Source organism: Lepidochelys olivacea, assembly GCF_965140295.1.
Source record: "Lepidochelys olivacea isolate rLepOli2 genome assembly, chromosome: 10".
Taxonomy (NCBI): Eukaryota; Metazoa; Chordata; order Testudines; family Cheloniidae; genus Lepidochelys; species Lepidochelys olivacea.
Genome location: NC_140420.1, coordinates 39,396,719 through 39,414,681, shown reverse-complemented (window position 1 = coordinate 39,414,681; position 17,963 = coordinate 39,396,719). Strand labels below are relative to the sequence as shown.

The 17,963-nt window shown below is 47.2% G+C and overlaps 1 protein-coding gene across 1 annotated transcript in view; it reads right to left on the bottom strand.

The window, feature by feature from the left end:
• The window catches only part of FBXL16 (F-box and leucine rich repeat protein 16), a 72,842-nt gene extending 55,261 nt beyond the window's left edge, over window positions 1–17,581 (bottom strand). The window contains exon 1 of the mRNA XM_084641316.1: window positions 17,368–17,581. The gene's annotated coding sequence lies outside the window, so the exon portion shown is untranslated. The remainder of the gene's footprint in view (window positions 1–17,367) is intronic.
• Window positions 17,582–17,963: the final 382 nt, after the last annotated feature.

Genomic DNA, 17,963 nt, shown 5'->3' with positions numbered 1-17,963 from the left:
AAGCTCCTTGACTCTCCTCTCATAAGGTAGGTTTTCCATTCCTCAGATCACCCTAGTAAGCCCTTCTTGGCACCTGTTCCAGTTTGAATTCATCTTTCTTAAACATGGGAGACCAGAACTGCACACAGTATTCCAGCTGAGGTCTCACCAGTGCCTTGTATAATGGTACAAACACTTTCCCAGGTATCTGGCTGGTGGGTCTTGCCCATGTGCTCAGGATCCAATTGATTGCCATATGTGGAGTTGGGAAGGAATTTTTCCCCATTTCAGATTGGCAGAGACCAGGGAGTTTTTCACTTCTTCTGCAGCATGGGAAATGGGTCACTTGCAGGTTTAAACTAGTGTAAATGGTGGATTCTCTGTATCTTGAAGTCCTTAAACTATGATTTGAGGACTTCAGTAACTCAGGCAGAGATTAGGGGTCTATTACAGGAGTGGGCAGGCTTTTATACAGGAAGTCAGACCAGATGATCACAACGGTCCCTTCTGGCCTTCAAGTCTATGATGAGACATTGTCTCAGGTACTGTACTGGTTTTCTTGATGCTATGCTGTGACTACAGCAAGGCTTTATTTAAGGTTTGATAACCAGATTTATGTTCTCAGGACTATATTATTACTGTTATTATTTGTGTTACAGTTAGGAGCCCATGTCATGGATCAGGACCCTGTTGTGCTAGGTGCCAAGTATCAGAGGGGTAGCCGTGTTAGTCTGTGTTCACAAAAACAACGAAGAGTCCAGTGGCACCTTAAAGACTAACCGATTTATATGAGCGTAAGCTTTCGTGGGTAAAAAACCCACTTCTTCAGATGCATGGAGTGAAAATTACAGATACAGGCATAAATATATATTGGCACATCAAGAGAAGAGAGTTACCTTACAAGTGGAGAACCAAATGTTGAAGGCCAATTTAATCAGGGTGGATGTTGTTCCCTCCCAATAATTGATGAGGCGGTGTCAATACCAAGAAAGGGAAAATTGCTCTTGTAGTGAGCCAGCCACGCCCAGTCCTTATTCAAGCCCAAATTGATGGTGCTAAGTTTGCAAATGAATTGTAGCACTGCAGTTTCTCTTTGAAGTCTGTTTTTGAAGGGGTTTTTTCGTTGAAGAATGGTTACTTTTAAATCCATTATTGAGTGTCCAGGGAGACTGAAGTGTTCTCTTACTGGTTTTTGTATGATATCATTCCTGATGTCTGATTTGTGTCCATTTATCCTTTTACGTAGAGACTGTCCGGTTTGGCCAATGTACATGGCAGAGGGGCATTGCTGGCACATGATGGCATGTACCACATTGGTAGATGTGCAGGTGAATGAGCCTCTGATGGTGTGGCTGATGTGGTTAGGTCCTATGATGGTGTCGCTAGAGTAGATATGGGGACAGAGAAGGCAATGGCGTTTGTTACAGGGACTGGTTCCTGGGTTAGTGTTTCTGTGGTGTAGTGTGTAGTTGCTGGTGAGTATTTGCTTCAGACTGGGGGGCTGTCTATAAGCAAGGATTGGCCTGGCTCCCAAGGCCTGTGAGAGTGAGGGATCATTTGTAGATCGTTGGTGATGTGCTGGAGAGGTTTTAGCTGGGGGCCGTACGTGATGGCTAGTGGTGTTCTGTTATTTTCCTTCTTTGGGCTGCCCTGTAGTACGTGACTACTGGGTACCCATTTCACTCTGTCAATCTCTTTTCTCAGTTCCCCAGGTGGGTATTGTAGTTTTAAGAATGCTTGATAGAGATCTTGTAGGCATACTGTGGGGCCATGCGGATACCCATAGCAGTGCCGCTGACTTGAAGGTATAAGTTGTCCCCAAATCTGAAATGGTTGTGGGTGAGGACAAAATCACAAAGCTCAGCCACCAGGTGTGCAGTGGCCTCATCAGGGGTACAGCTCCTGACAGCTTGTAGTCGATCCTCATGTGGAATATTCTACATCCATGGTGACCAGGATGATGTTTTCAGGAAGATCATCAATGCATTGTAGTTTCCGCAGGAAGTGAGTGGTGTCTTGAAGATAACTAGGAGTGCTGATAGCGTAGGGTCTGACGAGAGAGTCCAAATAGCCAGATAATCCTGCTGTAAGAGTGCCAATGCCTGAGATGATGGGGTATCCAGGATTTCCCAGGTTTATGGATCTTGGGTAGCAGATAGAATACCCCTGGTCAGGGCTCTAGGGGTAGATTTGTCTGTGTAGATTTGTTCCTGTGCTGTAGCAGGGAGTTTCTTGAGCAGATGGTGTAGTTTCTTTTAGTACTCCTCAGTGGGATCAGAGGATAGTGGCCTATAGACTGTGGTGTTGGAGAGTTGTCTGGCAGCCTCCTATTCATAATCCAACCTGTTCATGATGACTACAGCACCTCCTTTGTCAGACCTTTTGACTGGAGACTCAAGGAATATTTTCAACACACCACTGAACAAAGTACTGACCTACAGGAACCCTCCTACCAACACTACAAGAAGAAGAATTCTGCGTGGACTCCTCCTGACGGTCAAAAAGACAGACTGGACTTCTACATAGAGTGCTTCCCCATAACCTCAGCTTTACAGAATGCAACACCACCCACAACCTCAGAAACAACTCTGACCTTATAATCAAAAGGGCTGACAAAGGAGGTGCTGTAGTCATCATGAACACGTGAGATTATGAACAGGAGGCTGCCAGACAACTCTCCAACACCACATTCTACAGGCCAGTATCCTCCAATCCCACTGGGGAGTACCAAAAGAAACTACACCACCTGCTTGAGAAACTCCCTGCTATAGCACAGGAACAAATCTACACAGACACATCCCTAGAGCCCGGACCAGGGGTATTCTATCTGCTATCCAAGATCCAGGAACCTGGAAATCCTGGACACTCCATCATCTCAGGCATTGGCACTCTTGTAGCAGGATTATCTGGCTATTTGGACTCTCTCCTCAGATCCTACGCTACCAGCACTCCTAGCTATCTTCGAGACACCACCGACTTCCTGAGGAAACTACAATGCATTGATGATCTTCCTGAAAACATCATCCTGACCACCATGGATGTAGAAGCTCTTTACACTAATATTCCACATGAGGATGGACTACAAGCTGTCAGGAACAGTATACCTGATGAGGCCATGGCACACCTGGTGGCTGAGCTTTGTGACTTTGTCCTCACCCACAACCATTTCAGATTTGGGGGCAACTTATACCTTCAAGTCAGCGGCACTGCTATGGGTACCCGCATAGCCCCACAGTATGCCAACATTTTTATGGCTGACTTAGAACAACTCTTCCTCAACTCACGTTCCCTAGCGCCCCTTCTCTACGTACGTTACATTGATGACATCATCATATGGACCAACAGCAAGGAGGCCTTTGAAAAATTCCACCTGGATTTCAACAATTTCCACCCCATCATCAACTGCAGCCTGGACCAGTCCACACAAGAGATCCACTTCCTGGACATTACAGTGCAAATAAGTGATGGTCACATAAACACTACCCTATACTGGAAACCTACTGACCGCTACACTTACCTATATGCCTCCAGCTTCCATCCAGGACACATCACACAATCCATTGTCTATAGCCAAGCCTTGAGATACAACCACATTTGCTCCAATCCCTCAGGCAGAGACTAACACCTACAAGATCTCTATCAAGCATTCTTAAAACTACAATATCCACCTGGGGAAGAGAGGAAACAGATTGACAGAGCAAGATGGGTACCCAGAAGTCACTTACTACAGGACAGGCCCAAAAAGGAAATTAACAGAACACCACTGGCCGTCATGTACAGCCCCCAGCTAAAACCTCTCCAGTTCATCACCAACGATCTACAACCTATCCTAGAAAATGATCCCCCACTCTCACAGGCCTTGGGAGGCACGCCAATCCTCGCTTACAGACAGCCCCCAAACCTGAAGCAAATACTCACCAGCAACAACACACCACACCACACCACAGAAACACTAACCCAGGAACCTATCCTTGCAACAAACCCTGTTGCCTTCTCTGTCCCCATATCTACTCTAGCGACACCATCATAGGACCCAACCGCATCAGCCACACCATCAGAGGCTCATTCACCTGCACATCTACCAATGTGATATATGCCATCATGTGCCAGCAATGCCCCTCTGCCATGTACATTGGCCAAACTGGACAGTCTCTACATAAAAAGAATAAATGGACACAAATCAGACATCAGGAATGGTAACATACAAATGCCAGGAGGAGAACACTTAAATCTCCCTGGACACTCAGTAACAGATATAAAAGTAGCCATTCTTCAACAAAAAAAGCCCCTTCAAAAACAGACTTCATAGAGAAACTGCTGAGCTACAATTCATTTGCCAACTTAGCACCATCAATTTGGGCTTGAATAGGGACTGGGAGTGGCTGGCTCACTACAAGAGCAATTTTCCCTCTCTTAGTATTGACACCTCCTCATCAATTATTGGGAGTGGACAACATCCACCCTGACTAAATTGGCCTTCAGCATTGGTTCTTTACTTGTAAGGTAACTCCCTTCTCTTCATGTGCCAATATATATTTATGCCTGTATCTGTAATTTTCACTCCATGCATCTGAAGAAGTGGATTTTTTACCCATGAAAGCTTATGCTCAAATAAATCGGTTAGTCTTTAAGGTGCCACCGGATTCCTCTTTGTTTTTGTGTTAGGTGCTGTACAAACACAGAACAAAAACAGAATTCCTGACAGACTATATCATGACCCCCTCTTGTTAACTAGCTTACCTGCAAAGAGATGCACATCCAGAGATGGCAATCATTCCTCTCCTTAAATACCAATGAAGACGTCATTTAACATGTCATGTTTTTAGGTATTCGAGTAGTATTCTCACAATCTGCTACCCATAACAGACAGCCTGATTGGTGGACATGTGTTTGTATGGATTGTACAGGATCTGTTTAAACTAGCTCAGCAGAAAGCTTGCGTTTCTTTCTGATCTGACTTATAGCCATGTATATCAGCAGTGACTCTACTGAAGTCAGTGGGCAACATGGATGTAAATCTAGTGTACAGGACAGAAAGATCATAGAAATGTAGGGTTGGAAGAGACCTTGAGAGGTCGTCTAGTCCAGGTTCTGAGCTGAGGCAAGACCAAGTAAACTGGACCATCCCTGACAGCTGTTTAACCAGCCTGTTCTTAAATACTTCTAATGATTGGGATTCCACAACCTCCCTTGGAAGCCTAGTCCAGAGCTTAACTACCCTTAGAGTTAGAAATATTTTCCTAATATCTAACCTAAATCTCCCTTGCTACAGATTAAGCTGATTACTTCTTGTCCTACCTCCAGTGGCCAAGAAGAACAACAGGTCACAAAGTCCTCTTTATAACAGCCCTGAACATATCTGAAAACTGTTATCAGGTCCCACCTCAGTCGTCTTTTCTCAAGACTAAATATGCCCAGTTTTGTTAACCTTTCCTCATAGACCACGTTTTCTAAAGCTTTTATCATTTTTGTTGCTCGCCTCTGGACTCTCTTTCCAATCTGTTCACATCTTTCCTAAAATACAGTACCAAAAACTGGACACATTATTCCAACTGAGGCCTCACTAGGACTGAATAGAGCAGAACAATTATCTTCTGTGATTTGCATACGACACTCTTGTTAATACCCCTCAGAATATTAGCCTTTTTCATAACTGCATCACACTGTTGACACATATTCAATTTGTGATCCACTATAACTCCCAAACCCTTTTCGGAAGTACTATCACCTAGCCAGTTATTCCCCATTTTTGTATTTGTGCATTTGATTTTTCCATCCGAAGTACAGTACTTTGCACTTGTCTTTACTGAATTTCATCTTGTTGATTTCAGGCCAATTCTTCAAGTGTCATTTTGAATTCTAATCCTGTCCTCCAAAGTGCTTGCAACCTCTCCCAGCCTGGTGTCATCTGGAAATTTTATAAGCATACTCTCCACTTCATTATCCAAGTCATTTATGAAAATATTGAATAGTACCAGATCCAGGACTGACCTGTGTGGGACCCCACTAGATACACCCCCCCAGTTTGAGAGCAAACCATTGATAATTACTGTTTGAGTATGGTCTTCCAACTAGTTGTGCACCCACCTTACAGTAATTTAATCTAGCCCACATTTCCCTAGTTTGTTTATGAGAATGCCATGTGGGACTCTGTCAAACCTTCCTAAAATCAAGGCACATCATGTGTACAATTTCTCCCCCACCCACTAGCATAATAACCCTGTCAAAAACGTAGTAAGAATCACAATATCAAAGACTTGCAAAGGGCTAGCTCCTCTGCTGGTGCTAATCACATAGTTCCATTGACTTTAGTGCCACTGTACTGATTTTACCCCAGCTGAGGATCTGGGCCCAAGTGTTTAACATACCCAATATTTTCAGGGGAAGGTGGAGCTGAGATGCCAAGTTTGAAACCAGAATCAGGTCTGAATCTGATCCTTCTTCCCAGCGTTCCAGAGCATTCTGGATACAAAGGTCTAGGCTGGTTCTATTGTACAAATAATAGCAAACTGCCAAATCCAGAGTGGAACGTCCTATGAGTTCAGGGGTCTCTATTCTGGTACTGGGGCTCAGCATCCACTGCTGTAAAGCCATCTGCTAACCAGCTGCCTGGAGAGCTCTAGATTCATGCCGATTGTTGCACTGGGGATGATTTAGCCTGCATTGTACTTCGCACCCTGCAGACCACCATGGGAACGGCACAGCACAGAATCATAGAATCATAGAATATCAGGGTTGGAAGGGACCCCAGAAGGTCATCTAGTCCAACCCCCTGCTCAAAGCAGGACCAATTCCCAGTTAAATCATCCCAGCCAGGGCTTTGTCAAGCCTGACCTTAAAAACCTCTAAGGAAGGAGATTCTACCACCTCCCTAGGTAACGCATTCCAGTGTTTCACCACCCTCTTAGTGAAAAAGTTTTTCCTAATATCCAATCTAAACCTCCCCCACTGCAACTTGAGACCATTACTCCTCGTTCTGTCATCTGCTACCATTGAGAACAGTCTAGAGCCATCCTCTTTGGAACCCCCTTTCAGGTAGTTGAAAGCAGCTATCAAATCCCCCCTCATTCTTCTCTTCTGCAGGCTAAACAATCCCAGCTCCCTCAGCCTCTCCTCATAACTCATGTGTTCCAGTCCCCTAATCATTTTTGTTGCCCTTCGCTGGACTCTCTCCAATTTATCCACATCCTTCTTGAAGTGTGGGGCCCAAAACTGGACACAGTACTCCAGATGAGGCCTCACCAATGTCGAATAGAGGGGAACGATCACGTCCCTCGATCTGCTCGCTATGCCCCTACTTATACATCCCAAAATGCCATTGGCCTTCTTGGCAACAAGGGCACACTGCTGACTCATATCCAGCTTCTCGTCCACTGTCACCCCTAGGTCCTTTTCTGCAGAACTGCTTCCTAGCCATTCGGTCCCTAGTCTGTAGCTGTGCATTGGGTTCTTCCGTCCTAAGTGCAGGACCCTGCACTTATCCTTATTGAACCTCATCAGATTCCTTTTGGCCCAATCTTCCAATTGGTCTAGGTCCTTCTGTATCCTATCCCTCCCCTCCAGCGTATCTACCACTCCTCCCAGTTTAGTATCATCCGCAAATTTGCTGAGAGTGCAATCCACACCATCCTCCAGATCATTTATGAAGATATTGAAGAAAACCGGCCCCAGGACCGACCCTTGGGGCACTCCACTTGATACCGGCTGCCAACTAGACATGGAGCCATTGATCACTACCCGTTGAGCCCGACAATTTAGCCAGCTTTCTACCCACCTTATAGTGCATTCATCCAGCCCATACTTCCTTAACTTGCTGACAAGAATACTGTGGGAGACCGTGTCAAAAGCTTTGCTAAAGTCAAGAAACAATACATCCACTGCTTTCCCTTCATCCACAGAACCAGTAATCTCATCATAAAAGGCGATTAGATTAGTCAGGCATGACCTTCCCTTGGTGAATCCATGCTGGCTGTTCCTGATCACTTTCCTCTCATGTAAGTGCTTCAGGATTGATTCTTTGAGGACCTGCTCCATGATTTTTCCAGGGACTGAGGTGAGGCTGACTGGCCTGTAGTTCCCTGTAGCAACTGTAGTAGAGGCAGCTGACAAGACTCAGAGTGCTGGATATTAAAAAGTAGACAATTCCCAGACAAAGCGTGGTGGCCAGAAAATGTCTGGTAGCTCATACAACTAGTTACAGAAATTTGGCTGACCAGAAAATCAAATCTTCCAAACTCAATCCATGCCTTGGAAATAAGGCAATTCCTCCTCCACCCTTATGCACAAATCACTCGCCCAATGCACAGACAAATTGGATCAAATGGCTCATTTGAGGGGAGTCTTTTAAAAAGATAATCCTTTTTTCTTGTTCCCCACAGTCTTACCCTGTTGTCTGTCTTAAGCTTACAGTGTGAGGTAGCATGGTCTAGTAGTTAGATCAAGGAAGTGGGACTCAGAAATCCTAGGCTGTAAGTAACTGACTCACTGGGTGACCCAGCACAAGTCATTTACCAACTTAGTGCCTCTGTTTACCTATCAGTAAAATAGGCATAACAAGGGTGATGCCAGCATGATGCTGGGGCACTGTGCTGACAGCAGTACAGTCCTTTGCATAGAAAACTGAGGTCCAAGCTACAAAATCTCCCTCTTTAGTTTCAACTCAATAAGGAACCCCACTTCACTTCCTGTCCTAAACTGTTGTACAGGATTGCCATGTGCTGTTAAACAGTTGTGCTTCATTGCAGATGGGCCGCACGTTGCTGGTGGAAGAAATGAGCTTCATGTATAGTGTCTCTCACTCTCGGATCCTTTGGATCTGTAAATGCACTATCATTATATCCATCCACCTTAACCAGCCAGCCCTGCCTCTGTAACCACTCAGCCAGCCAGCCAGTCACACTTGCATTCAGGCTGTGATCTTCCATATTAACTAAAACCCTCTAGCTCACCCTGCAAGTTTGCCATGATTCCTGCGTTGCGATGAGGAAACTTCTGATCATGTGATATCCTACCTTCAAGAGCTAGACTACATTGATTGTCCAGTTCCTTCCCTTTACCTTCTGCCCATAAACCATTTTGTCCCATCCTTTCTGTTCCCATGACTGGTGTAATACCCCTTTCAAGACTTTCCCTAGTACCTTCTCTTTCCAGTTTAAAAAACCCACCTAGCAAGGGTTTTGCCTATTGGTTTGAATCAGAGGAGGGGTAAATTCTCCGCTGGTGTAAACATCCATAGCTCTGGAACTTCACCCATTTGCACCAGCAGAGAATTTGGCACAGGCAGATGATTCCCATGTGCTCCAGTGGCGGTAATTCCAAACAGTCCCCTTCTCTCCAGGAAGAAGCCCAGTGGTCCATTCATTCAACTGTCCCTTTCTTCTCCCCCATCTGTACTTATGGGGATGATTTTTTTTATAGTTTCACCTGACAGCCACCCAGATCTTCTCAGTCCATCCTCTTCCCTTCTGGAGAACAGCTAATGTACTCCTCCATGGTGGAGGAGAATCCTCTGGAAATCCCCAGGGCTCCAGGAGGGACTGGCAACACCAGGAACTAGCAAGGGTTTAATCTGCAGCCCAGTGGTAAAGTCAAAACTCAGCTTCCCAGGTCTGCCCTGGGAGCCCTTTCCATAGGGGTTGTTATGAAAGGACAGAGCATCAAGAGAGAAATTTCCAGCAATTAGATCAGGCTGGCCATTGCTGGTGGGGTGCTGCAGAAACACTAGTCAAGTTCATGTAGATCTGCCCAGCTGGATTCTGGCTAGCTTGCCTCTTGAGGGATGGCTCATATGAGCAAAGGGATTCACATGGGTCAGGGGTATACATGAGCAAACAAGAGTATCTGCTATTAGTTAATTGCTATCCATTAGTCATCATTCATATCCTTCACTCTCCTATTTAAAAAGATTCCACATGTCCAGTCGGGTAGCAGAGGTGATACCACATGACCTAACAGCACAATGAGAGTAGCAAACAGTTTTGTAGGCTCAGAAATCATCCATCAAACTGGTCAGCAAATGCTATTGAAGAATGAAGAACAAAATCTGGGTGATGATTTGCAAAGACCCAGGGGAAAAAAAGGTGATGTTTGACAGATAATGTACTTGCAGTGAACAATGCCGCTACCTCTAATGTAGACCTGGTGTCTGTGTGTGGAATGATACTGACTTCAATGGAGTCATACCCACTCCCACAGGGTCTGAAATTAGCCCCAAAAATCCTCTTATCCCATCTCCACCCTCACTCCACTTGCCTCCCTGTGCGTAGTTCACTTGGTCCTTCATTCTCTCTCCTGATCTGCCTGCCTGGTTTTCAGTCTGTCTGTCAGTGAACTCAGACCCCTAACCACTATGTAAATGGAGATCCAGATCTGAACTCAGCCGGTATGCTCCATCTCTAGTGTGTGTGTGTGTGTGTGTGTGTGTATATACACACACACACACACACACAGAGGTATGGGGTGGCATGTCTATGTGTGTGGAGGTGTATGCACAGACTGTGGAAGGGTTTCTGCACCATGGAAGGTGTGTGTACATGGGGAGGAGCGAGATGGGATGGGGTGTGGTTTCTATGTGTTTGCATGCAGGTGGATGCATGCATAAGGTGTAGGGATGGATGTGTATATATATACATATGTATGCAGCGGGTATGGGCACTGTGTGTGGGAGGAAGGTGCATGCACACATGGGGGTTGGGGAAAATTCTCTGTCCCTGTCATTATTTACATGAATGAGTACTTCTTTGCTTCTGGCCCTCCTCACAGACAGCCATAAAAGTCACATGATTAAAAAGGCTTTAGGAGAACCTGCAAAGAGTCACCCCACTGCTAACTGATCAGACTGACAGTCTAACCTAGCCAGACAGCACTACATACAGATCCAGCCCTCTTCTCAGCTGCTTCCTGTCTACCTACCTACCTACCTTCCAACCAACCAGTCCATTTTCTACTGTGCCCATCACTGAGGAACTGCCTGGCACCTTGGAAATAGCACATTCTACATTTCCCAGTTCCTTGGAGCCTACTTGCAGAACAGGGGCTGCTGCATTCACTTCCCATGGAGACCAGACAATTTCTTCTCCCACTGGGGGGGTGGGGGAGGAATAAATAAATCCACAGCCAGCACTAGAACCAAAAAGGTCCATTACCATAGGCAGGAGCAAGCTGGTCTTCTGATCAAAGGACGGAGTCTGCTTGTGGCTGCCTGCTCTCTCTTTGAAGACTTGCAATATGCTTCTCCATGTGGCTTGATTTGGTTCAGCTCAGCAAAATATCCAAACCACAGAGAGGTAAATAAAACTTCCAGAAATTAATAGGAATCGCTGCTTCTTCATAGCCTGATTCTCCACTGCCTCATACCTTGTGGACTCACATGCCCATGGCTTTCTCCTCCTCAGACATTCCTCTAGGTGCTGCAGCACCAGCCTTTTCCTCTACTATTACTTCTTTGGATAAGGTAAGCAAATGGCTTGTTAGTCTATCAGACGTCTTAAAGGGACACTGACAAGGTTGATTGGACCAAAGTATAACCTACCTCTCTGTCTCCTTGTGGATTCCGTGCAATAATTTATATGTGCCTTTTATAATAATACTTTGCACATACACAGCACCTGCCTCTAGTGGAGCTCGACACACTTTTCCAGGCACTAATCAACAAAGATATGCAACACTCTTGTGAGATGGGGAAGCAGGATTATTCCCATACTACAGATGGGAAAACCAAGGCACAAATCAATTAAGTGACCAAGCAGGGAATCCATACCAGAACCAGGAATAGAATTAATGACTCCTGTCCCCACAAAATCATCCTTCTTCCCTGGCCTTTTTAAATCAAAGCCAATGCTTTTTTCCTACTACAGAGAGGGAGAGAGAGAGCGGTTCCAGGAGCCCTGAACTCATGAGAAAACCTGCAATGAATCCACGTGTTTGTATTTGACAGACGAAACAACATTCTAGGCCAGATCCTCAGCTGATGTAAAGAGGAGTAGCTCCACTGAAGTCAGTGTGTGTGAAGTCAATGGAGCTACACTGATTTACAGCAGCTGCGGTTCTGGCCCTGCATTTGGAAATTAAATCCAATTTCAAGCTCCCAAAATGGTCACTCTCCCCCAAGTGGGGGTGGAAAGGACAGAATGCTACCAGCATTTCTGAACTGTGTCCTTCTCATACCTCCACTTCAAATATCTCAAACAGTTCCAATCTGCTGTTTCTCTGATCTCCAGAGAAAAAGCTAGTTTACCTCTTCACTGGAGTCATTCAGAAGTCCAGCAGTGCTACCGATTCCAGCACTGAAGTCAGCAGGCTGGGGCCCACCCACAGGTACTCTAGCAAGTCAGCAGTGTTCATAAAATATAACAGGGAGAGCACAGCTGTCATACTGCTGACATTTCTAGATAGTCTGCAGTGAGTGATTTCAGACAGGTGACACATTTCAGAGTAGTGTAGGAAAATGCACTTCTATTGCAGATGTGTCAGCAGGTCACTGGTGGATGGGACCCTCTAGGTGTGATGGCAGTACTTTGCCAAGATTAATTTGTTACCTGTTCCAGAACCCCTGTGGAGCTAGATAAATATTATTGTCCCAATTCTACTGATGGGGAAATTGAGGCACCGAGGGCTTGCTTCCCCCTGTGTGAACATCAGCTCTCTGTCTCACAGAAGGACTGGCCCTTCTAGCCCCATATTTACCATCACCGTGCAGAATCAGCCTGTCCATCCTGTCCCTCACACACACCCTTTCCTTCTCCTGGCACAGAAGCCCACTAAGATGCATTGTTTCCCACGACTCAGTCAGACGGCAGGGATTATAGTCAGAGACGAGAGGGCCAAGATGCTGAAGCACAGATGATCTCGAGATAGGAGGCCAAATTCATCCCTGGTGTAACTCCTCTGACTTCAGTTACTGTTGGGGTAAATTTAGGCCCAATCAAACTAACAAGGAACCAGCTGTCAGAGGACAGCTGAGAAGGAAAATAATGAAAAATGGATGCTAACAAAATTCCCACCCACTATAAAGCAACGTCCCTCACCCTCCTTGACAGTGAGCAAAGATTTACACCAACAGTCCGAGAATGGGAGCTTGGCTAGTCCTTCCGAGTGTCACATAGCAGAGCTCGTTGTTTGCCCAGCTGGGAAGCCAGCAGCAGGAGATTCCACACAGCAGTGTCCTGTCCTGGGATGTAGCGAGAGCTTCCCCACCGCAGCACCATTGCCTTGCAGTAGCAGCTAGAATGCCAGCAGCCTGAGCTATGACAAGAGCATCAGCTGATTTCTCAAAGCAGCCTCCAGTCAGTGTCTGCTACCACTAGCAGAAAGTGCCCTGCTGCAGCTCCTAAGATTTCCTCCTGCCCCAGCAGTGCCTTGGCAGAGTCTACATGGGTTCCAAAAGGAATACTGCCTCATCCTCTCCAACACACCACCTCGTTCCTGCATGTAAGCCCTGGGCAACTCAACAGCCCAACCTCAACTGCCCAGCCTTGAGCACAATGCAAATCACCAGTGTAGAGATTGAAAGCATGGGATCTGCTAGCGCAGGGTCCGCAAAAGGTGAGGATTAGAATACCAGGATTCATAACCCAGAATCTACACAGCAGGGGAAAACATCCCTGGGATTTGGATGCCAGCACTGGGGTCCAGCAGGCTCCACCTCTCAACGCCACCCTCTCTGAGTGCAGCAGGTCCCCAACATCACTGGCTTTGCATTGGCAGGCTCCAAGTGCAACAGAGAATGTGGGTGTTTGAGTGCCCCTGGGATGTCTCTGCTGGAGCTGCCTGTTGATTTGAGAAGCCCTCAGGCTCACTCCACTCCTTGCTGGGTAGATGAACTGTGCCCCCGGGGGCTGGGGGTGTGGATGGTGTGTGTGTGTGTGTCTGGGAGACACTAAGTCACCTGCATACACATTTCACCAGAAAGTTGCACAGCTGTGCGCCTATGGTGGGGGTGGGGGGATGATGACCCAAGATGTTGCTGATAACAATTAGAGCCAATTAATAATAGTACTTGGCTCTCAGGTTATACAAGCATGAACTGATTGATCCTCACCCATGGCAGAAAGGAGCTAGCGTCACCCCAATTCCGCAGTGCGGAATCTGCTAAAGCGCAGAAGAAATGATCTGGGGATCTGAGTTCCTGACTCTGTCGTTGGTGGCCTGGGCCAAGTCACCTCCCTTCTCAGTGGCACTCACCAGCATCACAGGAAGGTAGATTCGCTGCTGCTTGTAAAGTGCTCTGAGATCCTCTGGGGGAAGACACTAGAGATGGGCAGGGTATTATTATTATTATGAAGTGACTTGCCCGATGTCCCACACCAAATAATTGGCTGGCCTGGAACTCAAACTCAGGAATTCTTGGCCCCCAGCACTATTCTCAGTCCACTGCCCCAACCCTGGCTCTTTCTACTTCTCCAAGCATAGCCAGCTATGGGAGAGAAGTGGAACTCTCCACCCTGGCCCTGCACTCACACATGTGTGGTGCTAAGACTTCAGGGGCATGCCTCCTAGTTCTTTGCTCTGTGGAATCGTGTCCACTTTGGGCACATGGAGGGGAGCAGCAAACCCGGAGCTGGTGGGAAGGCACTGGAGGTCACTCAAGTGGCGCTAGCCTGCAGCCACATTGCAAAGTGGTCGTGTTAGCTGCTGATGAGCTTTAGCTACATCCCCCAATGGGCCAGCCATCATCACACTTGAGTGAAGGGGTTTAGTGTGTGGACAGGACTGGAGGTAGGGGCAACACTTGAGTTATAACTCAAGTTGCAGTGAAGACAAGCCCAACACATCCAAATGTTCCTGCCTCTAGCCTCAGAGCCAAGTGGAGTAACTTGCAATTACATCATGTATATACAGGGAGTAGGGGAATCAAAGGCACAAACTGAAGAATAAATGTCTTGGTGCTCCTGCTTGAGACAGACACGCCCAACCCCACAAGCCAGTCCTGGGCCTAACAGAATGTTGCTGTTTTGCCTGACCTCCCAGCATACCCTGTTTGATTTTCCTTAGGGACTTTCCTATGCCCCTATAATGGCACTGCTGACACTGCCCATCATCCTGCTGACATCACTTTCAATGTGCCTGCAGGTCTCCTGCCTCCTTCTCCAGCCTTGACCCTTTCAATGGGTTTGCATCTTTGCTGTCCAGGGCTGGGCTCCAGTGGGGACAGCAGAGCTGGGCATGACAGGGCTGAAAACACCATGGACCCAGGGCAGCTGGGGACCTTCCCATACCAGAAGGTCCCCAGAGAGCAGAATGTGAACATCATCCCAGAAAGCAGAATTCTCTCTCTCTCTCTCTCTTCCTGTCACCCTCCCTCTGTCTTTCCCTCTCTTTTACCTTCCCCCTGCCTTCCCTTCCACGCCTCAGCTGCTCCTGCTCTATTCAGCATTTGCCCTGAGCTCCCAAAAGGTGGATTTCCCTTTAGGTCAGGAGCAAAAGAAAGGGCCCCTGATGTCACCCTCCTGGATGATGGCTTCAAGCAAAGAGATACAGCAGACGCGGAAACTGAATGCAAGCAGCCCTGGATCTATGGAATTAGGATGGTTACAGAAAAGGCCGCTGCTTTATCAATCACCTCTGCTCCCCGCACTACACCCCTCCATACACAGTGACCTGTTCTTAGTTACACCCATTACAACTACATGGGTTTGACTGGGCTCGCCCAGATGTTACTGAGAGCGGAGTTATCCTACAGCTAATCTGCAATTGTGCATCTAAAGCAATGTGCTCTCCAACAGGGGGGAGGATGGGGGAGCTGGGTGGGAAGGCCAAGCCACTGGGACCCCCTGTGGGGATTAACACCAGCACTTTGAATGGGATGAATCTGCAGTAACCAGCTGCACTCACAGGAAGGGTCCAGAGATGAATTAGCAAGAAAGGCTGGCTCAGGCTTTGAGCCATGGGGATGAAGGTCAACCTGTGGAACTCTTTACCAGAGGATTTTGTGAAGGCTAAGACTAAAACAGGATTAAAAAAAGAACCAGATAAATTCATGGAGGATAGGTCCATCAATGGCTATGAGCCAGGATGGTGTCCCTGGCCTCTCTTGGTGTCCCTGGCCAGATACTGGGAATGGACGACAGAGGATGGATCACTTGATGATTACCTGTTCTGTTCATTCCCTCTGAATCACCTGGCATTGGCCACTTTCGGAAGACAGGATACTGGGCTAGATGGACCTTTGGTCTGTTCCAATATGGCTGTTCTTATGTCTTTCTCTCTCTCTCTCTCTCTGCCACCATTTCAATGTGAAAAGTTATGCCAGGCCAGTGGCACAACAGCTCCTGATGCAGCTGCCAGTAGAGGAGGAAAAGGTTCCATCTTCCCATGCTGCCAGTTGGCAAGCCTCTGACTCAGTGTGCTACAGCTAGGCTGGGGGCTGAGTCCCTGAGCAATCTTTCTGCTCTTACAGTCCTCCGCAGAGTTTGTTCCAGAGCCCCCTCCCCACAAACAAAACTTTCTAGTGCTTCAGTGGGCCAGCTGCACAGACACAGACTTCCCAAGATTTCTATGGCCTGACAGCCCACTCCACCAACAGGAGTCACACAAGTCAGCCAGCCTCCAGCCTAAAGCCTGCAGCAATGCCCCAGCCTTTCCTCTGGGCCCAGATTTATCTTTGGCCATCACACCTCCAGCTCCTCCTCCCTGAGACCAGAGAGAACAGTGAGGTAGTGGGGTCCATAACAGCCAGCCAGGAGGTTGATTCTCTGCCACTCTCTCTGGTTCACTGGCTTGAGCGATTGCCACATCAACTCAGAGCCAGAGCATAGCCGAAGGGAACAGCACAATGGACAATGATCCTGAACAAGGCTGGGGAGCAAGGGAAATCCCCTCAGCTGGGAACACTGGGTCTCCCACTAGCATGCTCTGAGCCACTGGCCCAGCTAGCTACTCTACCCCAAAGGATGCTAACCCAAATGCTTTCAGGGGGCTGAAAAAGCAAAGCATTCAGCACATTGGCAATCACAGGAATCACAGCATCGGCCTCAGGTCTATGGAGCAAATAAATAAATAAATAAATCAACCACACACCACTGGCATCTGGGAATTCAGCTTCCACCATTTCTATTCAATGCAGAGAAAAAAAGAGGCTGACACCAAAGCATTTCTCCCAGCCAGTCAAAGAAGCAGCACGGGGCAGAGCAAAGAGCATTGTATTGGATGGAAATGAATGGAGCCTAGTTCTACTAGAAAGGTGATGCTTGCCTGCCATTATATAACCCAAGCTCTATGATGCAATGATCATCAAGGAGGGCTATAATTACAGTCCTTGTACCTTCCCTGGTTCTCATTGTAGCACTGAGCCGCATCCCTCTGGGTGGGATGTTTTCCTAGGGACATCAATACAAACTGACATAGGGGGCTTTGTGAGTCAAAGGATCTGCAGCAAGATACAGCCCTTACCTCCAGCGACTGCTTCCAGCTCATGCCATGCCTCCTCGGGAGCTGCTCCTCCTTTCATGTACAGAACAGCATCAGGAGAAGAAACAGAACAAATCACCCACTCTGATTTACACCAGCCCCCAGCCGCGGTCAGACACAGGACCAGGGAGCTAGATTCTCCCACACTGCGTCATTAGATCAAGTCTTTCAGAGAAAAATCCACGACTCTGATGTTTTGCAAAATAAGGGTGGGAGAGAATTTGTCCCACCAAAAAAAAAAAGCAAGCAAGACAGACAGCAATCTCAGGGGACTGAAATACACTTCCCCTCCTCCCCAGCAAACCCGGAGCTGGTATCCAGAGAGCACGATCTGAAAGATGCAAGCTGTCTCACACGCACACGCTGGCATGCGTGCGCACACACACACACACACACAGTCGTAGACCAAACCCAGTTAAAGAGACACAGCCATTATTATCATTAATGCATGACTGCAGGCTGGCTAGTCTCCCCAACTCCTGGCTAGGATACTCAGAGATTACAACCATTCACTGTGGGAAACATCCAGGATTAGGATTTTTATTGGCTTCCCCCCACTTTCCTTATTGCCCTCTTGA